The sequence below is a fragment of the Erinaceus europaeus genome, chromosome 1 (assembly GCF_950295315.1).
Source record: "Erinaceus europaeus chromosome 1, mEriEur2.1, whole genome shotgun sequence".
In the NCBI taxonomy this organism is placed as follows: Eukaryota; Metazoa; Chordata; class Mammalia; order Eulipotyphla; family Erinaceidae; genus Erinaceus; species Erinaceus europaeus.
Genome location: NC_080162.1, coordinates 108,151,720 through 108,177,975, shown reverse-complemented (window position 1 = coordinate 108,177,975; position 26,256 = coordinate 108,151,720). Strand labels below are relative to the sequence as shown.

Genomic DNA, 26,256 nt, shown 5'->3' with positions numbered 1-26,256 from the left:
TTTTTTTGCTGGGCAATTTTTTTTCTATTTCATTTTTCTTTTTCTTTTATATATTTTTATTTATAAAAAGCAAACACTGACAAAAATCATAGGATAAGAGTACAACTCCACACAATTCCCACCACCAGAACTCTGTATTCCATCCCCTCCCCTGATAGCTTTCCTGTTCTTTATCCCTGTGGGAGCATGGACCAAGAGACATTGTGGGATACAGAAGTGGAAGGTCTGGCTTCTGTAATTGCTTCCCTGCTGAACATGGGTATTGACAAGTCGATCCATACTCCCAGCCTGCCTCTCTCTTTCCCTAGTGGGGCAGGGCTCTGGGGAAGCTGAACTCCAGGACACATTGGTGGGGTCATCTGCTCTGGGCAAATTTTTAAATTTTATTTTATTAGTGATTTACAGGACTATAAGATAATAGGAGTATAATTCCATACCACTCCCACAACCAAAGTTCTGTGCCTCAGTCTTCCTCCACTGGTAACCACCATAATTCTCCTAAGGTCATAGATATGTGTTGACACTCTTTCTCTTTCTCTTTCTCTCTCTCACTCTCTCTCTCTCTCTCTCTCTCTCTATATATATATATATATATATATATATGTCCCATTTCAGTTCACTTCTAAGGCCCTGCCTTCACTTCCATTCTAAGCTCTAGCAACACTTATTACAACTTCTGGGTGTCTTTCCTTCTTTTCCTCTTGCCTCTCAGATACAGAAATAGCACTTAGACCTGTAATCTCCCCAGACTGTTCTCCACAGAGGTTGGACCAATTGACATTCCTACCAGCAGTGCAGGAGGGTTCCTTTGACCCCACACCCTCTCCAGCATTTGCTGCTGTTACCTTTTCTGATGTATGACATTCTCACAGGAGTGAAGTGGTATCTCGTTATTGTCTTTATTTGCATTTCTCTGACAATCAGAGACTTGGAGCATTTTTTCATGTGTTTCTCAGCCTTTTGGATCTCTTCTGTGGTGAATATTCTGTCCATGTCCTCCCCCCATTTTTGGATGGGGTTATTTGTTGTCTTGTTGTTGAGTTTGTCAAGCTCTTTATATATGTTGGTTATTAAACTCTTATCTGATGTATGACATGTAAAGATCTTCTCCCATTCTGTGAGGGGTCTCTTGGTTTGGGTAGTGGTTTCTTTTGCTGTGAAGAAGCTTTTTAATTTGATGTAGTCCCATAGGTTTATACTTGCCTTAGTCTTCATTGTAATTGGATTCGTTTCATTGAAGATGTCTTTAAAATTTATGCGGAAAAGAGTTCTTCCAATATTTTCTTCTAAGTATCTGATAGTTTCTGGTCTAACATCCAAGTCCTTGATCCACTTGGAATTTACTTTTGTATTTGGTGAAATACAGTGGTTCAGTTTCATTCTTCTGCATGTTTCAACCCATTGTTTCCAACACCATTTGTTGAAGAGACTCTGCTTTCCACATTTAATAGTCTGAGCCCCTTTGTCAAAGATTAGATGTCCATAGGTATGTGGGCTCACTTCTGGGCTCTCAATTCTATTCCACTGGTCAGTGTGTCTATTCGTGTTCCAGTACCAAGCAGTTTTGATGACAATGGCCCTATAATACAATTTGAGATCTGGGAGTGTGATGCTTCCAGTTCTGTTTTTTTTTTCTCAAGATTGTTTTGGCAATTCTAGGTCTTTTCTGGTTCCAGATAAACATTTGTAGTATTTGTTCTATTCTCCTAAAAAATGTGCTTGGGATCTTGATGGGGATAGCATTAAATTTGTAGATGGCTCTGGGTAGTATATTCATTTTGATGATGTTAATTCTACCAACCCATGAACATGGAATATCTTTCCATTTCTTTGTGTCTTTTTCAGTTTCCTTGAGTAGTGACTCATAAGTTTCAGTATGCAAGTCTTTCACTTCTTTGGTTAGGTTTACTCCTAAATATTTTATTGTTTTTGTTGCTATAGAAAAGGAATTGATTTCTGGATTTCAATTTCTTCTAGCTTAGTGTTTGCATAGAGGAATGCCACTGACTTTTGAATGTTAATTTTGGAGCCTGACAGCTTACTGTATTGCCTGATAATTTCCAAAAGCTTCTTGCTGGATTCCTTAGGTTTTTCTGTGTATACTATCATGTCATCTGCAAATAGGGAGAGTTTGACTTCTTCTCTTCCAATCTGTATGCCTTTAATTCCTTGCTCCTGCCTGATTGCTATGGCAAGAACTTCCAACACTATGTTGAATAGTAATGGTGATGGTGGGCAGCCCTGTCTAGTACCTGATCTGAGTGGAAATGCTTCCAGTTTTTCACCATTGAGTATGATGTTGGCTGTAGGTTTGCCCTACATAGACTCCACTATCTTCAGGAATTTTCCATCTATTCCTATTTTTTGTAGTGTTTTGATCATAAAGGGATGTTGTATTTTGTCAAAGGCTTTCTCTGCATCTATTGATATGACCCTGTGGTTAGATGGAAAACCTGTGGCCAGAAGCTAGCTGGACTAGGGCCTGGGCCTTAGACACCCATCAGTAGAATTTAAAGGAGAAGAAAAACCTGTGGCCAGAAGCCAAACAGAGTCATCACCTAATGACAGAGAGCTGGCTTAGCAAGCTGGAGCTGCACAAGTCCAAAACCCATGGAAGTCAAGGAGTGGAGAGTGAAGGATGCCTTCATCCACCAGAGAGCCCTCCAGGCTATCAGGGTGTCTTGGCTGGCTCCCGTGCTTGAGAAGGTCTTCTGAGGATCAGCTACCTCTGATGGAGAGGTTACCTGGGAGGGGCCTTGTGGCAGGCTGCTGCTGGTCACCAAATCCACACTCCAAAGGAGCTGCAGGAAGCAGGTGCAACAGCTGTACTTATGCTCCAGTGTCTTGTTCATCACTAACTCAAAGTTTAAACGCAGTTTCAGAATCCAGCATTCTATGCCTCTGAGCAGCATTGGGGTGTCTTCCTGCTGGAGAGGTCAAGAAAAGCTACCAGCAGAGACAGGAGGTCACTGATACGAGGCTGGCCCAGCACTAGCCTCACGGTTACTTTCTCATCTGTTTAGAAAAAACAGGGTAGCGCAGTGGGTTAAGCTGTGGTACAAAGCGCAAGGACCAGCGTAAGGATCCCGGTTCAAGCCCCAGCTCCCCACCTGTAGGGGGGGTCACTTCACAAGTGGTGAAGCAGGTCTGCAGGTGACAACATCGATAACAACAATAATAACTACAATAAAAGAACAAGGGTGACAAAAGGGAATAAATAAATAAAAAAGAAAAAGAAAAAACAAGAGTGGCATTCCTGTCTGGAGAGCTGCATTTTTCTTTCCAAGGACAAGGACCAGCCTGAAACATCTACACAGGACACTCTCCCTGTACAGAGGGAGGATAGGACGTGTGAGTCCTTCCATCTGGAGCAGATGTCTGAGGAGACCCCAGGTCAGCTGGTCCCCAAGTCCAGGCAGCTGAGAAGGATCCAACAGGGGAGAGGTGTCTTTGCTGGGGGGAAAGCCCCCTGAATGGCATTCCAGGGCATCACCAGGAACTCATAGCCCCTGGGAACCCTGCTGGATGAGCCGCCTCACAACTGTGAGACCTTCTCCATCCTGTATCAGAGAGAAGCCACCTGGCAGCGATCCCTGTGCATGCAGATGCACGAGGCCCCAGTGGTGCCCCAAGGTCTCACCATGCTGGCCCTGGGTGCCTCTGATTGCCCCCCCCAATCCATGAGGCTTCCTAGGGACAGGGGTGCCCACAGTGCACCAACTCTACCAACTCTGCCCTGTGTCGGCCTGGTCACAACTTTCTCATGGGAGGGACACATCAGGTGACATGCGATTCTGCCCGACATCAACTGTCTGTGATTGCTATGAAAAATGAGTCCTCAGAAGCACTGATGGGCATCTTTGCTGGCGAACAAGCCACCTGGTCCATTCCACTCTACATTACCAAGTGCTCCCCCTACCAGGGAACCGAGATGGTGGTGCATCAGTGCTACCAGGAGGACATCTTCTCCAGCCTGTGCACAGGGAAGATATCTGCCAGTGCTCCCCGCACATGCATGTGGCCCCCAAGATGCCCAGAATATTGACCCTGCTGGACCTCTATGCCTTGAAGGGGACCGAGCCCCTGCTCATCTGTAGGGACAGGGCCACCCCTAGCTTGTCATATGCACAGTCCAATTTTATACGAGAAGGTGCAAGTGATGGACATCACGGAGTATTTGCACAACATCCTTTAAAAAACCAAGTCATTGGGAGTGGGCTAAGTGCACATGGAGCAAAGTGCAAGGACTGGCGGAAGGATCCCGGTTTGAGGCCCTGGCTCCCCAACTGCAGGGGAGTCGCTTCAAAGGCGGTGAAGCAGGTCTGCAGGTGTCTATCTTTCTCTCTTCCTCTCTGTTTTCCTCTCCTCTCTCCATTTCTCTCTGTCCTATCCAACAATGACGACATCAATAACAACAACAATAATAACTACGACAATAAAAAAAAACAAGGGCAACAAAAGGTAATAAATAAATAAATATTAAAAAAACCCAAGTCATCTCCAAGCCTCCCTCCTATCCCCAAATAGTTCTTCAGCCCTTAAATATATATTATTTATATTACATTACATCATATTGTAGTAGCAAAACAGATATTCTATATCTCTTTAAAAAAGAAGAAGTAGAGCATCACTGTGGTACACTGAGTGCTGGGAATTAAAACTCAGGACTTGAGATACCAACACTTTACCACTATACCATTTCCCAATAAAAAAAGACATTTGCATACTCATTATACTATTTCCCCACACTCCTGAATGCTGTCTTTATCCTTCCTCAACTCTCCCTGCTTTCTGACTTCCAAGAAAATATTCCCACTAAGACCACAGTAGAAAAAAAGACACTAATTCATAAGCCATGTAACCTTTGAAAATGTTAAACTCCCACTATGTGTGTGTTGTGTATGCTTGCCCTTTACACATTAATTTCTTTTAAAGAACCATTCTTTTTTTATATTTTTAAAATTTTATTCATTTATTATTGGATAGAAACAGAGAGAGTTGGAGGAGATATATATAGAGAGTGAGAGAGACAAAGACACCAGCAGCATTGCTTCACCATTCATGAAGCCTTCCCCTGCAGGTGGAGACCAGGGGCTTGAACCTGAGTCCTTGCACACTATAATGTGTGCACTTAACGAGGTGTGCCACCTCCTGGGCCCCCATTCTTATTTAAAAAATATTTATAATTATTGTTTTTTAATTTGAAGGACAGAAATTGAGAGGGGAAAGGGAGATAAATAGGGAGAGAGGCATAGTGACACCTGCAGCCCTGTTTCACCACTCATGAAGATCCCCCCTTGCAGGTGGGGGCTGGGGACTTGAACCTGGGTCTTTGCGTGTAGCAATGTGTTTGCTCAACCAAGTGTACCACTACCTATCCCAGTCACATTAATTTTAAGGTAATTTTTTTAAAAAAAGAATTTTCTTTTCCTTTTAAAAATATTCTTAAAATATTTATTTATTTGATAGGGCAGAGAGAAGTTGAGAGGGGGAGGGGAGATAGAGCGGGTTAGAGAAAGAGAGACACCTGTGGCACTGCTTTGTTGCTTGTGAAGCTTCCCTTTTGAAGGTGGGGGCTGGGGGGGATTGAACTCGGGTCCTTGAGTATGGTAATATGTGCGTTCCACTGGATTCACCATGGTCCAGACTCTGATACCTTTTTAAAAAGGATGACTACTTGCTAAAATATTCACTGAAGTCATTTACAATTTAGACTTGAGCTGACAGGATAGTGTCACCTGCTTTGCAAAGTGCATAACCCAGCTTCTCTCAGGCCCTCACCACATCAGAGGAAGCTTTGGTGCTGTGGTATCCTTTCTTCTCCCCCTCCCCCTCCCTCACTCTCTCCCCTTCCCCCTCCTTCTCCCTCTCTCCCTCCCCTTCCCCCTCCTCCCTCTCCCCCTCCCTGTCCCTCTCCCCTACCTTTCCCCTTCCCCCTCCTTCTCTCTTACTCTCCCTCTCTCCTCCCCTCTCTCCTTCTCTCCCTCCCCCTCCCCTCCCCCCTTTCTCCCTTCCCCTCCCTCATCCCTCCCCTTCCCTTTCCCTCTCTCCCTCTTCCTCTCCTTCACCTTTTCCTCCTTCTCTCTCTTCCTCCCCCTCCCCTTCCCCTTTCCCCTCCTTCTTTCTCTCTCTTCCTACCCCTCCCCTTCCCTCTTCCCCTCCCCCTTCTCTCCTCCTTCTCCCTCTCCCCCTCTCCCTCTCTCTTCATCTCTCCCTCCCCCTCTTCCTCCCTCTCACCTTCCCCTTTCTCTCCTTGTCCCTCTCTATCCCCTCTCCCTCTCCTCCCTCTCCCTCCCCCTCCTCCTCCCCTCCCCTTCCTCTCTCTCCCTTTCCCTTCCCCTTCCTCTCTCTCTCCTCCTCCCTTTCCCCTTCCCCTCCCCTCCCTTCCCCTCCCTGTCTCCCTCTCCCTATCTGAAAAAGGCAGTTCAGAATGGTGTATCCCTGAAGACAACAACAACAACAAAAACAGAATAAAATTCAGGCCAAATATAGACTGAAGCTTAAAGACCAAAAGCTCCAAGAGTAAAGTTGGCACTGGAGACAGTTCTTTTAGAAATGTAGTTCAGATGTGGTTACAGGCAGTCAGTTGTACTTTCTGTTGCTGCTATGTTATCTAAGCACATTAGTATGTGCACGAGGACTTGGAGAGCTCGTCAAGTGCATTTTCTGGCTGTATCGTTCTAGGTGTGGCCCAAGATGCTGCTTTGATACCAAGTTCCTGGGTGATAATGCTGCTGCTGGTCAGGGGTCCACTGAGTACTGGCTGGGGGGTCTAGTCCACCTTCCTTCGTCAACTCAGTGGTCATGGATCTTTGTTATGCATGTACCATCTCTCAACTTTCTGCTTTTCTGGAAATAGAGACACACATCTGTTCGGCCCCCTGGACCCTTATCCGCTCAGGTGTGAAGTTGGGCCAGAGTTTGGTGCTTCAGGGCTGTCTTCCCTGCTCCTTCACACAGACTCCTCTGGCAAAACTCAGGTTTTCCTGAGTCTTTGAAAGTGGTTCTGGCATGGTGGGGGAGTACTTGGGTCTCCATCTTTCCTGCCTCTTCATTTACTAGGCCTTTTGATCTTAATTAATACATCACTAAATGTTTTAGAGGTTTTAATTTTATTTCCTGCCATGTCCAAATGTGTTATCTATCTTAACACTTCACATATGTTTTCATTAGAAATGCCAGTGTGTTGGATCAGCAAGTTTACTGCCCAAGGGTTTCATCGCTATTTGAAAGGTTTCTTCCAGCTCCCAGTGCTGTGGTATACTACTGTAATTTGTTGTTGTTGTTGTTGTATTCCAGAAGATGGCCGGTTACTCAGAACCTTCTAAGTGGTCCACTTTAGTCTCAAAATGTCAGTTGTGCTATATTTCCAGTGTATAGAAGACCATGTTATTGTTCTAATTTTTTTCTTTTACTTGTTGGGTGATTATTTTAAAATAAGGAAGTGAGAATAACCCAGAGAGAACACAGAAATTATTTCCTCTTTTTGCTGGAGTTTTATTCTTTGTTGCAAATCTCACTGGAATACAAAAATAGATTCTGTCAGCCTGTGTGGGAAAGGACTTGCTGGGTAATAATGGAATTTATTTTGTAAGTTCTCATTCATATGTGTGTTTGTGTTGAGACTGGGAAATACAAAATTCAATTCTCCTAATAATGTCCCTAGTATCATTGAATATTCCATGGAGACCTTGTCTGTTTCTTTAGAGGCATTAGTCTCTCTTTTGCCATTCCCTGTCTATTATTCTTATGCCCTTTGTGCTTCAGAAGTTCAGATGGTACCCCAACTCATGATCTGCTTGTCTTTGTGCCCATGGGGAAAAAAAAAACTTGTGCCTACATCTGATAGTCCTTTATTGACATTAATGCTTTAATCTGAATATTAAACTGGAGCTAAGGAGAAAAAACACATGGAGTATTTAAAAATCAGCTAATTAAATGGAATCCCAGAATGTTTTCCTGAAATTGAAAAGGGGAACCTTTTCCTTTATAATAATGTGTTATGTGGCACATCATGTTAAACACCTAGAGGTTATTTCCAGCTTTCCCATTTATAAGTAATGTTGCAATAAATCTTCATGAAGCCTTGTGTCTAAATCTTCTTCTTCTCAAAGCCCTACTGATTTCTTCCCAGTCACATCTCTGAAGAGCTCCCAGGTGAGCTTGCTTGACTGTTCTGTATCTATCAGAAATAAAATTAAAACCTTTTAAATAAGCATTTTATATATTTATTTATTCCATTTTGTTGCCCTTATTATTTTATTGTTGTAGTCGTTGTTGATAGGACAGAGAGAAATTGAAAGAGGAGGGGAAGACAGAGAGGGGGAGAGAAAGATAGACACCTGCAGACCTACTTCACCGCCTGTGAAGTGACTCCCCTGCAGATGGGGAGCCAGGGCCTCGAACTGGGATCCTTATGCTGGTCCTTGCGCTTTGCACCACGTGCGCTTAACCCGCTGTGCTACCGCCTGACTCCCTCTAAAGCATTTTAGTGGGGTGTTAGTTAAGATCAAAAAGCCTAGTAAATGAAGAAGCAGGAAGGATGGAGACCTACCTTCTCTTTTAATCTGTATCTGAGGTCCTTCTTTCTACAGTTTTTTACAGTTGCAGTTTGGTTTTCTTTCCTCTTTTCTTTCTGATTAGGCCCATTATTTACATTTGCATTTTTCCCCTTGCAAAAATAGTCATTTGGAGAACTTCCCTGACCCCTTCCTTCCCCTTATGGAAAGTGCTAACGAAAAGATGATTGCTATATACGACGGTTACTGTGTGTAACACACCACACACTTTATATGTTTTTGCTCCCCCCACAGCCCCAGAGTAGTAGATAGTTTTACTGCCATTGCACCAATGAGAAAACAGAGGCACAGAGAGTGAAATGACTTGCAAAGGACTCAGGAACCCAGGGCTCTGACACTCTAGAGTACTCTCCACTTTGCCTTGCTTTTCCTCTGGGTCTCCTACATGCTTTTCTTCCACACTGAAAACAAGATGGTTGAAGAAAAGCCATGGAAGATCAAGAATCAAGGATGATGATGCTTCTCAGGGTTCTCTGGACTGTAGGTTCCCAAGCCAAGCTGGGTATTGGCATTGCTCCTGCACTTTATTTAAAACCCAGTTGCCTGGGCCCCACCTCAGACATACTGGACCCAAGTCAGGGGCTTGCTTTCAGTAATCTGAGTTTCCAAAAGCCTCTGCAATTGGTTCTGGTGTGCAGCTATGTTGTGGAGACTCTGCTCTGTGCATGGTGTCTTTTCCTTTGGTTTTCTGGTTGGGAGAGCCAGCAGTAGCGCAGGTCTTGTGGCCTGTCATGGGGCAGTGATCCCAGAGGCTCAGAGCTTGGCCATGGCACGACTCACTTTCACGTCACAGGCAGCAGCCCTTAGAGAAGAGAAGAGAGTCAGACCCTTGCGGCAAAGAGGAAGTCACTGCACCCTCCTCGCTCTCCTCTCTGTGGTGGCCTTGCTGGTGGTAAGTCACTAATGACTTCTGGGGCTTCTATGGTGCTGTACAGAGATGGAGGGGAGAATCTGAGCTAGGGCTGCTTGAAATGGATTCTGTTTGCTTTGCTGTCCTCCTGCCTTGTGACCATGGCTTATTGGGTCTGTTCTTCCTCTGTGTGTCTTCTCTGCTTTGGGCCCTTCAATGCCACTTGCAGAAAGATACTATCGTCATATAATCGTTTTGAAGTCAATCATCTTTGATTTGAGAAGAACGTTCCTTGCTGGCATGGGGAAATCCACTCTACTCTCCTTATAAAGTTACAGCCAGTTCAGGGGTGCTTTGTAGAATAACATACTTTCTCCTACTCTGCTTAGAATAATTATAGAGGACTAATATACACGACAGATTCTGTGCCCTTTGAACAGATCCCCTGAGGTTTCAGAGCCCCCCAAGATTATGAATTTCTAATAAAGCTGTTAGCCTCAGGCTGGATATTGAACTCAGTCCCCTACAAAGACAGCTTTCTCTACCCACCCCCCACAACTACCACCCCCAGCCCCCAGGTTTGTTAGACTTTTTGTGGTTCCTTAAGGAAAGTATCTGCTGATCCCTTTGTCAACTGTGGTTGCTGATATGCAGTGACAAGGGAGTGACAAGCACTTGTTTCCACTAGTGTGAGAGTCTTAAGTCTGCACCTGCCTTTGGCTAAATTTTCTAACACGTGCTGGAATGGAAACACCAGATACAGGAGTCTGATCGGTTAGTTTCTTACTTTGTGCTTTCAGTAATTTTACATCACTTCTCCTGGAACACGTGCTGGAATGGAAACACCAGATACAGGAGTCTGATCGGTTAGTTTCTTACTTTGTGCTTTCAGTAATTTTACATCACTTCTCCTGGAACTATTGCTACTGTTACTAGAAGAGTATACTAGGATTCAGAAGGGCTTGACTTCTGTTTCACTTTTTCAAAGCTTTATTACTATTATTATTATCATTATTATCATTATTTTGGCTGACTTCTCTGCTCTGTTCTATGCAGTGCCAGAGATGCACCCAGGGCTTCACTCCTATTTGCAAGGAATGGCAGCTACCTGCTGAGCCACCTCCCTAGCCATCAAAGCATGTTTATAGATGTTATTTCATTTGGCCCATGAAATCTTCCTGTATGACAGACATTGTTATTATTATTTGCATTTAAAAGATAAGGAAAATAAGTTCCAGGCAAGCCCAGTGACTTGCCCCAGATCACACAAGCTGTGTTTCCCTTAGAGTTAGGATCAGGCTGGGAGCCTCCTGCTTTGGAGTCCAAGGGCAAGCAAGTCGTTACCTTGTCTAGAAACCACAGTTAGCCTTACTTCTCATGCATGTTTACTGAGCATCTAATAATCTTTTTCCCCCCACTTTTTAAATATTTATTTATTTTCCATTTTGTTGCCCTTGTATTTTTTTTATTATTGTTGTAGTTATTATTGTTGTTGTTATTGATGTCGTTGTTGTTGGATAGGACAGAGAGAAATGGAGAGGGGAGGGGAAGACAGAGGGGGGAGAGAAAGATAGACACCTGCAGACCTGCTTCACCGCCTGTGAAGTGACTCCCCTGCAGGTGGGGAGCCAGGGCTCGAACCGGGATCCTTATGCCGGTCCTTGTGCTTCGCACCACATGCACTTAACCCGCTGTGCTACTGCCCGACTACCAAGCATCTAATATTTTTAAGGCCCTGCTCTGGATGCTGGGATAGAACAAGAGAAGATAGACACTGTCATGATATCTGTGTTTCAGAGTTTTCAAAAAATATATAATGTGAGCTATGTGTGAAATGTAAAGTTTTCCAGTTTCCAAAGTTAAAAAAAATAAAAAAGGGAAACAGGTGAATTGAATTTTAATGATATGACATATTCACTATAGCACACTTAAAATGTTCTCATTTTAACATGTCACCACAATAACTCTTGCAGTCAGCTATTCTGCTTGTTTTTGAAATCCAGTATGGATTTTAATGAAAATACTTATTTTTAAAGGTTATTTATTTATGTTTATTTATTTTTCAAAGAGAGAGACCATAACACTGCTCAGCTCTGGCCTGTGGTGGTGCTGGGGATCAAACCTTGGCACACTTCAAATATTCAATAACTGCGTGTGATCAGTACTATCCTATTGAACAGTGCAGCTCAAGAAGGATGCTTACTTTTAAGAAACTTATGTAAACAATGTAATATATTGAAAGTCAAAACGGTGACTTCACCATTTTCAGCCCATCTTAGATGGACCTTGAAAAATTCATGTCAAGTGAAATAAGTCAGAAACAGAAGGATGAATATGGGATGATCTCACTCTCAGGAAGAAGTTGAAAAATAAGATCAGAAAAGAAAACACAAGTAGAACCTGAACTGGAATTGGCGTATTGCATCAAAGTAAAAGACTCTGCGGTGGGTGTGGGGGAGAATACAGGTCCAAAAAGGGTGACAGAGGACCTAGTGGGGGTTGTATTGTTATATGGAAAACTGGGAAAAGTTATGCATGTACAAACTATTGTATTTACTGTCGGATGTAAAACATTAATTCCTCAATAAAGAAATTAAAAAAAAGAAAGTCAGATATGTGTGGAAACAGTAGTACCTCTCTTAATTTCATCATTGATACATTAGACAAACATTGTGAAATGGACATCTGCCATATACAATACCTCTTTGTCTTTTTCCTTCTTTTCCCCACAAATGTCCTCTATCTTCCTTTATTGCTCATTCTTCCCACTTTCTTATCCCAGCTCTGTAGTTTAGTTATGTTCCTGGGATGAGGAAATAGTTTGTCATTTGAGATAAAGTTAGCTTTGGTTAATAACAAAACTTTTGTCCTTGAAATGACCAGTTTACCAGTAATTCAAACTAGTGATATGAACTAGTGGAGATAATAGAGTCAAACCACAGTGCTTCAGTGTATTCATATGATTTCAAAAATATGGTTTAATATACATATATTTATATTTAAAGTGATTCTGTTATTAATATACACAGATATGTTAGTATATGTGTGACTCTTTTTTTTCTGGAAAGATACATTAGGGATTATTGGTAGTGGTTACATTTGGTTGGATGGAGGACATTTTGAACTTTTTTTGTTTTTGATATTTCTCCGGTTTTTTTATTTTTCTGCTATGTCCATCTTTTATTTTTATTTATGTATTTATTTTTACCAGAGCACTGCTTAACTCTGATTTATGGTGGTGCAGGGGATTGAACCTGGGACTGTGGAGCTCGAGCACGAGTCTCTTTCATAACCTTATGTTATCTACCCTTGCCCTGTTCGTCTTTTATTTTTAGTTAGAAATTTTAAAAGAGAAGAAAAAATGAAGTCCTGGGATTTTATGAATTTAAAGGAAGGAGCTGTTGGACTTGCCCTCTCTAATTCAAGTCAGTTGAATTTCAGGTTAATTTCCCTTGTGCAAACTCCTCAGCCTTTTTCTCAGCTGCATTAAAATGATCTTCTTCAAAGGGGAAGTTATTTGGCATTGATTTGTGTTATTGCTGTAATGTCTGCCCCGTCACTCACTCGATATGGCATGCCTGCAAAGAGGGAAAAACCACTTATTGTGTCATGATTTTACTCTTGTCAAATAAAATTTGAGTCTTGTCACATTTGGATTGGCTCCTTCTCAGATTACTACAATCTTTGTGTCAAGTTAAGAGGCTATGGGTGTATATTTCTCAGACTCTGACACTCACTGGTTGTTTCGCTTTGGGCCAGCTGGGCCTAGTCTAGTATTGTTCAGGCTGTTGGGATAGTACAGTTGACATTTTAGACCTTTACAGCAATGAAATTCCTTAATTCCAATTGATCTTGCATCACATTGCTGGGTCCCAGTCTTATCATTTTGAAAACCCTCTCAGGATATAGAATATTATATTTAAGCTCATGAGTTATCCTTCACAAAAGACTTGAAGTGACAGAATAATAGTTTTCTGTGTATGGACATTAGTCCAAGTTCAGTCCTGGGTGAACATGACCTTATTCCATTATCCTTGTGGGAAGGAAAGAATGTGTGCACTTAACATTTTTACATAGTCTACACTTATAGTCTACACTTATAGTCTACAATTACGTTGATAAATGTGAGTTCGTAGGAAGATAATAGGGATGCGGGAGATGGGGCAAGTAAGCATGACAGAATTGGTTTGTTCATTTCCCTATCATCACAGGGTGTTTTGACAACTTTCCAATTTAGTTTCCACTGCTATTTTCTTGACTGATCATGTGTCTGAAATGACTGAGGAAATAGGATGATTTATGTAGTACGTGACCCTTGGCCCATAGGTGAAATTATGAAACCACTGTAGGCTTGTCATATGGCTTCTGGGCAGCCAAATTCTTTTTTTTAAATTTTTTATTTATAAAAAGGGCAGCCAACTTCTTAAGTGAGTCAGTTCAGTAAGTGGAGATTGGTTAGTGGATGTTCCAAGGCACAGAAAATTAAATTAACTAATTGACAAAACTGCCTTTCCTGCAGGGGAAAAATCATGTTCCGCCTACTTTATGTTCACCACATTTCTGATTTTTTAGAGATAATGCTAATTTGTATGGATTTTTGTGTGCTAGTCCATGTGAATGGTGGATAGATGTACGTCTGGGTAGATGTCCATGAATTGGTGTCCATTTTCATTTTTTTAAAAAGATTTTATTTATTTATTCATGAGAAAGACAGGAGGAGAGAGAGAAAGAACCAGACATCATTCTGGTACATGTACTGCTGGGGATTGAACTTGGAACCTCATGCATGAGAGTCCACTGCTTTATCCACTGGGCCACCTCCCAGACCACTCAATTTTCCTTACTCTTGGGTTTATTTTGAATGTCCCAGCTGGAGAAAAAGATACGTGTTTTGTGTGTAGCCTTTTTGCTGCTGGGTGCTGGGGTTATTTGAATCATCATCTGTTTCCATGAAGTAGATATGTCTTGTGGTCACAAGCCATGGTATGATTCAAATCAAGATAAGGCCGACAGAGTGCACTTAAAAAACAACAACAACAACAAAAAACCTCTGTCCTTAATTAGAAAGTACTGGGTATCAGCTTGTCCCACAAAAGAGTCAGGTATGCCATTCCAGAAGACAGTTACATAACAGAAATGTTCATCCCATCTGTGTGTGTGTGTGTGTGTGTGTGTGGTGTGTGTGTGTGTGTGTGTGTGTGTGTGTGTATCTGTATGTGTGTTGGTATCTGTTAGCACCAGAGATTAAACTGCTGTGTCATTTTTGAAGGAGCTCATGAAAGTGAGGAAATCTGCAGTGTTTGGAAGTGATTTCTAAAAGTGGTCCATTTGTTCTGGAAATTTGGTGGTACGTTTTTCTTCTAGCCTTCTGGATATAAGTGTCTTTTCCATCATTCTTATATGATTGGATCTGTGACTAGGTCCCTAGAAGGTCCTTATTTAAAAAAAAAAAATGCTTGCCTATTTTGTCTTCCAAGCTGCCAGTTTCACAGACTGCTGGCTCTCTCTCTAACATCTGATAACACAGGAAATAGAGGGGAGGCTTATGATGAAAATGTTCTACTTTTAAATTGGACTAAAATAAGTTTCCTTTTACACGTATGGCCAATGTTTGAGATTATAGCTACAGGTAAAGCTTATAGTTGTATAATTTATTACATTTATTTATTTATTTTTCCCCTTTTGTTGCCCTTGTTGTTTTATTGTTGTTGTTGATGATGTCATCATTGTTGGATAGGGCAGAGAGAAATGGAGAGAGGAGGGGAAGACAGAGAGGGGGAGAGAAAGAGAGACACCTGCAGACCTGCTTTACCGCCTGTGAAGTGACTCCCCTTTAGGTGGGGAGCTGGGGTTCGAACCAGGATCCTTATGCTAGTCCTTGCTCTTCGTGCCATGTGCACTTAACCTGCTGCGCTACCACCTGATCCCCGTATAATTTATTATGTTTTATATAATGTGACTTTATAAATGTGATTTATGTAAATACAATGAAAGAGATACAGAGAGAAAGAAAGAAAGGTAGGTAGATAGATAGATAGATAGATAGATAGATAGATAGATAGAGAGAGAGACTAGAGGCCCACTCTGCTCTGGCTTATGGTAGTGCTGGGATCTCAGAGCCTCAGGCATGAAAATCTTTTGCAGAACCATTACGCTGCTTCCCCAGTCCTGATTGAAAACATTTTTATGGCAGTTGTTTTTCAGAAAAAAATGTAATGCTGAAATAATCATATATACTTTGGCAGCTGTATTGTTTATTTCTAATTTGTAACCACTTTACATTGCAGAGACCCATAGGTTTAGAAATCCTTCAACATCATGTCACTTCAGTCCCTTCCATGTTTGTGTGACGAGACTTTTCCCATTCTCTGGACACAATCTAGTCTTGATGGGAAAATACAGTCAGGAGCCACTGAGTCAACAAGATGGAAATATAGAATGCTCACATTAGAAAAGGGAACATGGGGATCATCTAATCCAGGCTCATTCATTTAGAAAGAACAAAGTAGAGGGGGGCAGATGGTAGTACACCCAGGTAAGCACACTTGTGCTAAGTGCAAGGATCTTGGTTCAAGCCCCTGGCTCCCCACCTGCAGGGGGGGGATGCTTCACAAGCACTAAAGCAGGTCTGCAGGTGTCTATCTCTTTCCCTCAGAAAGGAGAGAAGGAAGGAAGGAGGGAGGGAAGGAGGAAGGAAGGAAGGAAGGAGAAGGAAGAGAGAAAGAAAGAGAAAAAAGTAGCTTCCAGGTAGGGTAGAGGGCAAGTGCTGGGATAGCCTGAGGGTACTTCTTCCCGAGCTAGTGCTCTCTGGGTTGGAGAGAACTCAACTGGAGCTGATCTAGGCTGCTGTGTGGGAGAGGGATCAGGAACGCGTGCTGCACCAACTTCCGCAGGAGATACACTCTGGAACTCTCGGAGCCGGAAAGCAATTTCCAAGTGTCTTTAATCAGAAGAGCAGCTGTTTTTATACTCTCCAAGTAGGGTGGAAACAGGATGTGATATAGAGAGGGTGGAGAGAAAAGTGACTGGTGAAAATCAGAGTGTGACAAGGAGGGGGCGGAACAGGCGAGAATCCTATAACTGAACCACCAATGCCCTGGAGTGCTTTATGTAAAAGTGATTTATGTAAATAGACCAAACCTTTGGATCAGTAAATCCCTATATAGCCATATGGATAAGAAGAAGCCAGGGGGAGATGGCAACTACCCAACATCTCCCCCTTTCTTTTTAACTTTTTGCCATAGTATCAGGAGTGTGGGGCACTTTGTGAGGCAGGGAGACTGATAAGAGGCACACCTTTTTTGGGGTTCTACTGTCCCTCCTTGCTCAACCTCTCCATGGAGAGAGAGACTAACAGGATTGACACACCCCTCAGGCTCAAGCCCTTCCAAGCTCAACCATATCCTCACAATTCCCCAACATCATCCTCTTACTTAATGGCCATATATAACTGGGTCAATGTCTGTAAAAGGCTTCATCTCTGTCAGGGGAATAGCAGTGTAGGGGTGAACGGAAACCTGTTGGGAAGAAAGCAGAATGATAGTGTGTAAGTGTCTTTAAAAAGAACTAGCACAAGACGGAGGGATAAGTAAGAGTAGCAAGAGACAGAGTGAGCCTGATGGGTGGAGGAGTGGGGGCCTGATAAGCCGAGGGGCTAGAGGGGTGATCTGGCATTGCAAAATCCCGAGTCAGCCTGCTACAGTCATTCTTCAAGAAGTCCAGGATTATAAAAGGAGTGTCCAGCAAGTTCTATAGAAGCATCAGTCCAATGTCAACGGCCAGGAAATAAATGCCACACGTCTATCTTGATGGAGGAGGACGGCCACCGGAACTTTTCTTCTCTGTAGAGAGTGACCTGGAACTGCCAAAACATGATGGGCGAAACAGAAGCAGGAAGAGCAGACACCGATGGTTGAGAGAAAGGCAGTAGGAAAGTCTTGTCCTTCGGAGTCTGTGAATCAGGTTCTCCAGATCGTGTCAGGTCACATCATGGGTTTCTGGGGATGGCTGTAATTGTGGGTGATGTCAGAGGTCAGGGGTCCAAGATGGATTTCTTTTTATATGAGCAGATGCTTCTTTATGCGAAGGCTTGTCATAGCTGTAGTCAATTACTTATGAAAAAACTTTGTAACAAATTAGAAGTTTACTACAATTGATAACTCAATGATTATAACTGGTTTAGGTATCTTTATAATTTTGTGTAAAGGTCATCTTACGTGACCTCATGTAGCAGTCTTTATATAGCAAAGTTTTCATACCGAATTTAAGTTACATATATTGATTCTTAACTATTTTTACATTGGGTTTTTAAGCAAACTCAGGTTACTAGAGTTAACACATTTTAGTGACAATTTTTTTTTTTTTTGGTACATTTACAATATCAGATTGATGCCAAATTTGTTGTGGATTAATTTCCACAAGATAGCTTACAGGACATTTTTGGGGGCCCTCCAAAAATGTCCTGTATAGAGAATTTGTATTTTACCTTAGGAGATAATGAATTGTCAAATTGAATATTTAGAGTTTTACCTTAAACACTCAGTTACTTAAATGAATTGATTTTACCTCTTTTCGTAAAAATGTAACTTCGAAGTTACAATTTAACTGTCAAGTTAACGTTTACCAAACTTGAAACATGCATATTAAACATATAGTTTATAACACACAGGAGGAGAAAAACTTGTAAATAAGATATATCATTTCAAATGTGAATTTAGAACTACTGTCATAGTTGAACCATCTTTACTCACACAGTTTAAGACTAAACATTTCATATTGATATCAAGACTTAAAAAAGAAATCAAAAGGGGGAATGAACAATTTTTGGACTGTTTCCGGACGTCTCCAGAAACCATGGCTGCGTCCAGCCGTTTGATATAAAGTCAGTTAACTTTCAGAGTACTCTGAGCACAATGGGTCATACAAAAATTTTGGTCACTCAACTCACTCAATTTTTTTTTTTTTTCACTCACTCACTCACAAAACACAACTGGCCAGTCATAGCATAAGACATTCATTCGGGGGGGGGGGAGAGTTCTGTGAATCAGATTTTTTTCTTTTTTTTTGATTCTGCCATGCTGTATTATGGATCCTGGGGTGCATCCTGCAGCCAGTCCTCCTGCAGCCAGCCTTCTTGCAGTGTTTCTTGTTCTTCAGGGATATCAGCACCATCATGTGGGTATTGCCGGACATGGCGGGCAGGAACCCAAACAGGCTTGGAGTAATTTTGCGGAAAAATACATGCGAAACCCCTCCCCATAGTCAACAGGGGGTCAGGTCCTTTCCAAATTTTATCAAGTGGGTCTTTCCATTTGACTTTAATAGCTGGGAGGGTGGGTGGTGTTTGCCAATGAAGAATTATAGGAGGTTGGTCGGAGTTTTTGTAAATATTAAAGAGATTTAATGTAGTTAAGGCTTTTGCCAGCTGGATATTAGGGGGGTACATTTCCCCTTTTTCTTTATTTAATTGAGCCTTAAGAGTTTGATGGGCCCTCTCAACAATGCCTTGTCCCTGTGGATTATACAGAATGCCTGTAGTATGAGTAATGTTCCAGAGGGAACAAAAATCTTTAAATTGTTTGCTGGTAAAAGCAGGTCCATTATCCGTTTTAAGTTGAAGAGGTAAGCCCATTACAGCAAAACAGGAGAGCATATGGCTTATAAGCTTTTTTGAGTTTTCTCCAGTCTGAGCTGTAGCCCACATAAACTTAGAGAAGATATCAATTGAGACGAACACATATTTTTGTTTGCCAAAGTTAGGTATGTGGGTAACATCAATTTGCCAAAGAGCGTTGGCTTTTAAACCTCGAGGATTAACCCCTAGAGTCTGAATAGCAGGTGTTTTGATTAGACCTGCACAGGAGGAACATGTAGCAAGAATACGTTTTAACTGTGGCAGAGGAATATCAGGAAATCGAGCTCGAAGACCTTTAAGATTAACATGGGTTAGGGAATGAAAGTCAGCAGGATTAGAGACAGAGGCTAGGAGAATTCCTGTGGAGGCAAGGCGGTCAGCTGCAGCATTCCCTTCGGACAGGGGACCAGGAAGAGGGCTGTGGGAACGTAGGTGCTGAACATACAGTGGATGGGTTCGAGAACAGAGCATAGAGGCAATTTGAATTAAAAGAGGAGAAAGTGGGTTGTCATCAATTCTTACATAAGATCGAGCAAGCCATGGAAGTAAGTTAACAGTATACACACTGTCAGAAAAAAGGTTGAAGGATTCTGGTACAGCTTTTAATGCAAGGAAAACAGCATAAAGTTCTTTGTACTGAGGGGAATTATCAGGAAGTTCAGTAAAGAGAGGTTTGGGGTATTGCTGGTCTGGATAATATATAAGGGCAGCAGCTCCCTTTTTTCCACCATCAGTGAACACTGTAGGAGCAGAGGGGATGGGATCTCGAGAGAAAAGTTTAGGTACTAGTAGAGGCAACAGAGGTAAAGAAGCTATCAAATTATTAGAGGGAAAATGATTATCTAATTGTCCTGGAAAACCCATTAAACTTATGGCAAAACGAGAATGGTGACGTATGAGCCATTCTGTATCAGTGAGAGAAAAGGGAAGAATGATTGAATCTGGTTCCCTTCCTAAGACCTGAACCGATCTGTTTCTTCCTTGGCGAACCATAAATGCTAAGGCATCAATCTCGGTAAGGAGTCTTGGAGCTCCGCCTACTGGCGTATGAAGCCATTCGAGAACGCCATGTTTCTGCCACAATGCCCCCACTACCGTGGGGGTGGAGTTAAAGATTAGAAGATTTACTGGAGAGGAGGGGGAGAATCGAACGAGGTGCATGTCCTGGAGAGCCTGGTTAACTTTTTCCAGAGCCAAGGATGCTTTGGGGGTTAACATACGCTTTGAGGAGGGCTGTTTGTTTCCTTTTAACAGATCGAACAGTGGTTGCAGGCAGCTCGTAGGCAGATAAAGATACTGCCTAAGCCAATTCAAATTTCCAAGAAAACTTTGTAAAGAAGCAAGAGTGAGATTAGAAGGAAAAGTAACACAAGGTTTTAAAGGACGAATCTGCGTTAGGGAAATCTCTGAGCCTAAGAAAGATATTGGAGGGATTAGTTGTATCTTCTCAGGAGCTACATTAAGTCCACTTCTCTTTAAGGCAGGGATTAGAAAATCACGTAGGGCGGAGAGATCTGTATCTAATTCTCCCCATATTAACACGTCATCCATATAATGAAAAACCTTAAGGCCCTTATGAATATATGGAAAAAGGGCAGATTTAACAACCTCTTGACAAATAGTAGGACTATTAGCCATGCCCTGGGGCAGTACCACCCATTCAAATCTATCGGCAGGGCTGGCATTATTAATAGAAGGAACAGAGAAAGCAAAACGTTTACAATCTTGTGGGTGTAAGGGAATAGAGAAAAAACAATCCTGTATATCAATAGCTATGATTGGAATTCCTGTGGGAATTGCGGAAGCAAGAGGCAAACCCCTTTGGGGGGAGCCCCAAACCTGCATGGTTTTATTAACTGCACGAAGATCTTGGAGGAGGCGCCATTTTCCTGAGCGCTTTTTAATTACAAAGACTGGAGTATTCCATGGGCTCCGAGAATGACGAATGTGTCCCAACGATAACTGCTCTTGGACGAGTTTTTTTAAAATTTCTAGCTTCTCCCTAGGCAAAGGCCACTGTTCCACCCAGACAGGCTCATTAGAAAGCCAATCTAAGCGGGCAGTTCTGTTACGAACAGTGGCAGTTAGTATTGGGGGTGCTGGTTGGGTCTAGCAGTCTCACAGGAGTGAGTGTGGTGTCCTGCAGAGGTGTCTGAGGATATCACTACATCTAAAGATTCCAGCAAGTCTCTTCCCAATAAATTGGTGCTTATATCAGCTATTAAAGGCTGAAAGCGTCCGGTAGTCCCTTCTGGATCTTCCCACACAAGGGAATCTCGTGTGCGGAATGCCTGAGTCAATCCTCCAACACCATGTAAGCGTGGTCCTGGGAGGAGTTCCCAACTCTGGGGAACCTCTGCTTGTCTTAATATTGTCTTATCTGCTCCCGTGTCAATCAAACACTTAAAATGAATATTACCAATCTTTACTGTCATAGTTGGGTGACCCCTTTCTAAAACAGGGGTGGTCCATAAAATCTCAGGCTCTGAATTCGAGCTGTTCTCTTGCTCCAGCCGGTTATTTCTATGCTGGAAGTTCCCACATACCACGGGTTCCTCCTTCTGCTCACCCTCTGTTATTGTTACTTGGCGTGGTGGGTATAGCGACGGATTGGGTCCCAAGCTGGGCTTCTGTTTGTGGAAGAAGGGCACAGCACCAAGCGGGCGACCTGCTTCCTTCCCTCTTGGGGGCGGGGCTAAGGGAAGCCCCATACCTAGTTTAAATCCCTGTTTACATTTGGCAGAGGCGTGCCGTTCCTATGGAACCTTGACCAACAATCTCTCCTCCAGTGAAATCCTTTCTGGCATCTGGGACAAGGCATTCGTGGTCTCTGATTCCCTGTCTGGAGGCGGGGTTGCCCTGATTGGAGGTGGGGTCGCCCTGACTGGAGGTGGGGTCGCGGTCTATTTTCTGGACATTGGTTACGCCAATGCCCTTGGCGACCGCACTGAAAGCAAGCTCCTTTTTGCTTATGTAAGGTAGCTGCATAGGCCTGTAACATAGGTCCTTGAAAAGAGCTTGATCTGAGATCCTGTGTAGCTAGAATCCAAGTATCTGGGTGTTCATTTTTAAGAGTGATACAGGCCTGTCGAAAATGCGGAAGCATTCCATCCCAGACTATGGATCGCAGAAGGAGAAAACGAGCGTCAGGATTATAAATCTTCCTTTCCAAACTCGACTGGACCCTGGCAATGAATTTAGCGAGGGATTCATCAGGTTCTTGTTGCAGGGAGAGAATGGGGGCTGAGGCTGCTCCCATGGGTGGTGTTAATCGCTCCCATGCTTTTAATGCACACAGGCGTACTTGATCAAAATACCCCGCTGGAAACTTGGCTTCCGCCTGTTGAATCCCTGTTTCTAATTGGCCTGTTCCAAACAATGCATCAAAATTACCCTCTGGCTGATTTTGAATATTTTTCCGCGATTGTTGTAAACATTCATCGCGAAAGAATGCCTCCCATTGCAGGAAGAGGGGGCCTGGGAGCGTAGCACGAGTCACATCTCTCCAATCTTGAGGGGTATTAAGGTTCTGAAGCAGGCCTTGTAAAATGGACCTGGTCCATGGGGCATGAACACCGTCATCTTTGATAGCCTGGCGTAGTTCCTTCAGGTCTGTGGCGGAATATGGATACCAGGCCTGAGGTTTTTGTCTATTGGGGGCAACATTGACCGGAAATGTGTGGACTTCCTCTGATAAGTGTGTAGCGGTAGGAGGAGTCACTGAAGTGGAAGCTTCTGGACAAGTGGCCGAAGAAGTGGTTTTGGAGGCTACAGGAGAATTCGGACATGTGTCTATCAAAACAGGGTGGGGTGAAGAAGCAGCCGTGGAGGCAGCAGGAGGTTCCGGACACGTTTCTGCCAAAATGGGGGTGGCCGAAGAAGTGGCTGTGGAGTCCAAAGGAGAATTCGGACACGTGTCTGCCAAAATAGGGGCCTCAGGGCAAGATGCCAAAATAGGGGCCTCAGGGCAAGATGCAGAGGAATTAGGGTGGGTCAAGATCACAACAGGCCTTTGCTTCTTCTTGTTTTTAAGGTGCTGGTTAAGTTCTATGATTACTTCCTTTATCTCTTGGACCTCAGCCTCTAGTTTCTTAAGCCTTTTGAGAGGTTGCCCTATATATCCCTTAAAAGCTGCTATGATGATCAACAGGATATAAGGTGAAGCCCCGAGAAAAATGTCCCAGATATATAAAAATTGTATACTGGAAAAAGAATGCAGGATTTGGAAAAGATTTTCCATGGTGGAAAGATCTCCGGAAAACAATAAAAAAGAAAAAAAATCACAGTGCCTTAACACAATATTGCAGATACCCAAAAGGTGTGTACTTATCTAAGATGTCTTCTTGTAAATCTGCTGCTTACGGGTCCCTGTTCCGGGTGCCAGATGCCGGGATAGCCTGAGGGTACTTCTTCCCGAGCTAGTGCTCTCTGGGTTGGAGAGAACTCAACTGGAGCTGATCTAGGCTGCTGTGTGGGAGAGGGATCAGGAACGCGTGCTGCACCAACTTCCGCAGGAGATACACTCTGGAACTCTCGGAGCCGGAAAGCAATTTCCAAGTGTCTTTAATCAGAAGAGCAGCTGTTTTTATACTCTCCAAGTAGGGTGGAAACAGGATGTGATATAGAGAGGGTGGAGAGAAAAGTGACTGGTGAAAATCAGAGTGTGACAAGGAGGGGGCAGAACAGGCGAGAATCCTATAACTGAACCACCAATGCCCTGGAGTGCTTTATGTAAAAGTGATTTATGTAAATAGACCAAACCTTTGGATCAGTAAATCCCTATATAGCCATATGGATAAGAAGAAGCCAGGGGGAGATGGCAACTACCCAACAGGCAAGCTTGGTGTCAGAGGTGAAATTGTTAATTTATGCTGATATTCAACAAATATTTAAGAGTTTACAGAGTGTGTGCTGTTTATGTGTCCTGGAAGGAGAGAGGAGGGAAAGAGAAGGGAAGAGTAAAAGGGAGAGGGAGAGGAAGAGAGAGAGAGATGGAGAGAGGTGCATCAAATGGCCAGTAGCCCCACTAATTAACTAATGTCAGGAGTGTTCAGTGTTAGGAAGGAAAAATCAGAAGTCCCCTTTGACTAGTAAAGAGGACCCAGCCACCCTGGGAATCTCTTTGATAGTTTCTCCAGAACCCATTAAGGGAAGAATTTCCTGCACATCCATTGTGGAAAAGAGAAAAAAAGCCACAGCTTGAAATTCTGGCTTGTAGCTACAGCTGTGCTATGTGCATAGTTGTTTAATGGTGACACAGAGCCCAGGTATTAAGACAGTTCTCAGGAGTCTGGTGGTAGTGCAGTGGGTTAAGCGTAGATGTCATAAAGCGCAAGGACAGCATAAGGATCCTGGTTGGAGCCCCCAGCTCCCCATCTGCAGGGGAGTCATTTCACAGGCGGTGAAGCAGGCCTGCAGGTGTCTGTCTGTCTCTCCTCCTCTCTCCCCCTCCTCTCTTCATTTCTCTCTGTCCTATCCAACAATGACAACATCAACAACAATAATAATAACAACAGGGGCAACAAAAGGGAATAAATAAGTAAATATATATATATAGACAGTTCTCGGGCAGGGCAGTTAAATATCCAGAGTAGTAATTAGGGACTGTGTAAAATTTTAGAGTAGCTTAACTCAAGCACTTATTTTTTTTTATTGTTGTAGTTATTATTATTGATGTCATTGTTAGGACAGAGCTAAATGGAGAGGAGGGGAAGAGAGGAGGAGAGAAAGGCAGACACCTGCAGACCTGCTTCACCACCTGTGAAGCGACTCCCCTGTCCTCCGAACAGTTGTATGAGAATAAACATTTGGGGGCCCTGGTGGTGGCACAATGGGTTAAGCACACATGGTGCAAAGCACAAGGACTGGTTTGACCCCAGCTCCCGACCTGCAGGGGGGGTCACCTCACAAGCTGTGGAGCAGGTCTGCAAGGGTCTGTCTTTCTCTGCCGCCTCTCTGTCTTCGCCTCCCCTCTCCATTTCTCTCTGTCCTATCCAACAACTACAGCAATAACAATAACAAGGGCAGCAAAAGTGGGAAAAAATGGCCTACAGGAGCAGTGAATTTGTAGTGCAGGCACTGAGCCCCAGTGATAACCCTGGAGGCAAAAAAAAAGAAGAATAAACATTTGGGACTGGTGAGATAGCACAGTGGTAGTGCATTAGACTCACGTACCTGGAACCCCAGAAGATTGAAGTTCAATCCCCAGCATTACCAGAGGACAGAACTGGACATTACTCTGGTCTCTCTTTCATGAAAATAAAATTTTTTAAAATGATGTATTTATTAGAAAGCTATGAGGAGAGACAGAGAGAGAGAGAGAAGAAAGAGAGAGGGAGAGAGAGAGAGAGAGGGAGAGAGAGAGAGGGAAAGAGAGAGAGAAAGAGAACCAGACATCACTTTGGTAACTGTGGTGCCAGGAATCAAACTCAGGACCTCATTCTTGAGAGTCTAATTCTTTATCCATTGCACCACCTCCGAGACCACATGAAAATAAATCTTTAAAGAGAATAGGCATTTGTAAGATGATCTGGTGATTTTAGTTGAAGACAAACTAAACATGGTCAACAGAGCAGTGTTACCTCAAAAAAACAAAACAAAAAAAAATCACATAAATGTTTATGAATAGAAGTATTGAAGTATTGATGTCAAAAAATTCCTCCTCTCTAGCCTCCACTGGCCTACTTATCTGGAGAAGTATTTACCATTCTTTTTGATTTAATAATGATCAACAAGACCATAGGATAAGAGGGGTACAATTCCACACAATTCCCATCACCAGAGTCCTGTTTCCCATCCCCTCCATTGGAAGCTTTTCTATTCTTTATCCTTCTGGGGATATGGACCCAGGATCATTATGAGGTGCAGAAGGTGGAAAGTCTGGCTTCTATAATTGTTTCCCTGCTAAAAACATGAGCATTGGCAGTTTGATCCATACTCCCAGCCTGTTTCTATCTTTCCTTAGTGGGGCAGGGCTCTGGAGAGGTGGGGCTCCAGGACATATTGGTGAGGTCATCTGTCCAGTAAAGTCAGGTTGGCGTCATGGTAGCATCTGCAACTTGGTGGCTGAAAAAGCATTAAGATAGGGAGTCAGGTGGTAGTGCAGTGGGTTAAGCACATGTAGCTCAAAGCACAAGGACCGGCATAAGGGTCCTGGTTCGAGCCCCGGCTCCCCACCTGCAGGGGAGTCACTT

At 43.1% G+C, this 26,256-nt stretch overlaps 1 protein-coding gene and 1 long non-coding RNA gene across 2 annotated transcripts in view; both read left to right on the top strand.

Moving 5' to 3' along the window:
• Positions 1-26,256, top strand: part of PIK3AP1 (phosphoinositide-3-kinase adaptor protein 1) — a 217,479-nt gene that overhangs the window by 29,516 nt on the left and 161,707 nt on the right. The window lies entirely within an intron of this gene.
• Positions 8,803-11,834, top strand: LOC132541972 (uncharacterized). Its single transcript, XR_009553086.1, has 3 exons — positions 8,803-9,471; positions 10,230-10,295; positions 11,699-11,834. It is a non-coding gene; the product is annotated as an uncharacterized LOC132541972 (long non-coding RNA).